This window comes from Eleutherodactylus coqui, chromosome 3, assembly GCF_035609145.1.
Source record: "Eleutherodactylus coqui strain aEleCoq1 chromosome 3, aEleCoq1.hap1, whole genome shotgun sequence".
In the NCBI taxonomy this organism is placed as follows: domain Eukaryota; kingdom Metazoa; phylum Chordata; class Amphibia; order Anura; family Eleutherodactylidae; genus Eleutherodactylus; species Eleutherodactylus coqui.
The window spans coordinates 136,536,019-136,538,858 of record NC_089839.1 but is presented as its reverse complement, the minus strand read 5'-3'; positions in this window follow the sequence as shown (position 1 = coordinate 136,538,858).

Here is a 2,840-nt window from a genome sequence, read left to right as displayed (position 1 = left end):
TCCGCACACAGTGGCTTGGTGTGGCCCTCTTCTAGCCGCCGTAAGCAGACCGGACATTTGCGTACGCGTTTTTTGGCCTCTCTAATCTTTTGCGCATCTCTGTCCTAAGGAAACGGAAACAGCAAAGGAACTTCTCCCCCAGTGCAAGACCCATAAGGAGGTCTACTCACAAGCAGGCTGCTTTCAGTGTCTTCTCTGGCTGACAGGAGACATGTAGGGAAATCCGGCTCTTGAAATTTCAAATTTGGTGCCGGCACGCCCCCTTGAACGAGGCCCCATCCCCCACGTGACGCGGCCGCGCTGACGTCACACCGCCGCGCTGGACCCGGGGGATACGCCGCACATACCAGGGACGCCGACCAAGGAGGAGCACACATGGAGCAGCTGCTCCACAGACCGCGCGCATGCCTGACCGGACGTGAGCCTGACCGGACCCACGCCCAAGCCCCTGCTGTCACCACGCGACCATTCGCCCGCATAGGAGTGCATACCTCTGCCCTGATGGGCTGCTGGATCCCCGCTGGAGTCGCCGGGCCTCTGCTCCAAGCCCTTCAGGTACTGGGGGCCGTTCCACCAGCCAGCTACCCTCTGGGCAGCGCACTGGGGGAGGATTTTCCCACAAGGGGAATGGTGCTGGGTAGATCCTGCGGGTGAGGGTCCCCTTGTAGGGTCTCACCCGTGCAAGTCCTGTCAGCCCCACCAGAAAGTCGTCCCACCAGGGGCGGACAGGCTGCATGGGAGTCTTCTTTCTTCGTTCTCCTCCAGCATACACTTGGAGGATCCGCTTGGACTGTCCTGTAGGGACAGGAAGACACTGGTGAGCCAGTGGTGGAAGTTACCTTTTGCGTTTTTCCGCTTCCTGTCCCAACAGGTGTCCAGCGGACAACCTCCAGGTGTATGCTGTCAGGATGACGAGGGGAAACAACTCTTTGCCTATAACATGGTAAAGGCACTGGTTTTCCAGGCAGCACTGGCCGTCAGTGCCGCTGCTTCGACTCGTGTAGCGGCGGGTGCTTGTAATTCCAGGTGCAGCTTGCATCAATTTCTTCTCTCCCCTCACCCTGTTTCCGGGCCTGGCACAGAGTACACTGTGTGCTGGAACTGGGGGAAGAGTTCTGAGACCACAGAAGCAGCCAGCAAGTGATCACGATGCTGGGTGACCCTAAAAACTTGCTATGGGTCTAGCCCGAGGGGCTTGTCTCTCTGCCCATCCCTAGCCACCAGAACATGAGTTGTTCATAGTCGGAGAGCCCCTCTCTGATGCGCTTATTTCGCAATAGGGCATATGGACAAGGGATGGCTTTATGGACAAACATTTAGCTGTGTTTTTTTTTTTTATGCTTTACCCATTTAATCATTTTAAGTTCAGCAAAAAGTGTTTTATGGCTTCTGCAATAAATGAAAGTTTATTGGAGAAAGGTCATTGACATATATAGTCTGTAGGAAGTGATGGGGGCACTGATAATCTAAGACATTGCATGTTGCTCTGTTTGGCCAGCGCTGCTCACATGACCCATCCTGGCCAATTAGAGCTGCATGTTGGGACTCAGACTACCAATGCAATGCAGTGTGCGACCAGCTCTGTTTGTTATAGACTGGAGGGTTGCTTTAACCCCCTAAGGACGTAGCCCCTTTTTTGTTTTCCATTTTCGGGTATTACTTGTCCCCTTTTAGAAAATCATAACTGTTATTTAACAAATTGATGTATTTGTCTAAGGGCTTGTTTTTTGCAGGACAAGTTGTATTTTTCAGTGCTACCATATAATGTACTGAATTTTTTTTTTTTTGTTAATTCTAAGTGCAGTGAAATGGAAAAAAAATGAAATTCCACCATCTTTGAGTGCATCTTGTTTCTATGGTGCACAAACTGCAACAAAAACGACATAACTTTATTCTATGGGTCAGTACGATTAGTACAATACAAAAATTTATAGTTTTTTTGCTGTACTATTTTCCAAATATATTTTTTTGAATTTTCTACCACCATCTTCTGACAGCCATTATTTATTTATTTTTTTTTTCAATCGACATAGTTGTGCGAGGGCTCTTTTTTTTGCGGGATGTCTTGAGGTTTCAATTGGTACCATTTTGGAGTACATACGGTTTTTTGATAGCCTTTTATTTTTTTTCTTGGAGACAGGGCAACCAAAAAAGCGCAATTCTGGCATTTAGTTTTCTGACAACGTTCAGCATGTGGGGTAAATATTGTATTACTTTGATAGCTCGTACTTTTACAGATGCAGCAATGGCAAATAGGTTTTGTTTTATTATTTAGATTTTATTAAAAATGTGGCAAAAGGGTTTCAATGTTTTTAAAGATTTTTAAAACTAATTTACTTTTTTGTTGCGATGCTTTGATCGCCATAGCATTACATTATACCGCAATCTGACAGGCAGTCTATCAAGCCAGCCCACAGGCATGGCTTGATGGGTAACCTGCAATGACGGCCCTGGGACCTTTCAGAAAGGCTCCAGCTGCCATGGCAACCCGTGATCTTATTGGGGGCGGCAGTGTGGGACCCTGAACAATGGTCAGGGCATTTAGATGCCACTGTCAGAATCAACTGCAGCATTTAAAGGATGAGTGATGTGGCTCATCGGATATGTAGCGAGTGAGGGCTAGGCTGTAAGAAACAGGTGGCAACCGCATTGTATGGAATAGGATCGACCCCCGATCTCCCTCTAGAGACGCCCAAACCTGCAGGATGTAACTGTACGTCCTGTAGTGTTAAGGGGTTAAGATTCCACCCCCCTTCCCTCTTATCTTTTTCAACACTATAGTCATCAAGGGAAGTCCCTACTGATGAATCATTGCCAGCACAAAAAACGTAAGTCAGATA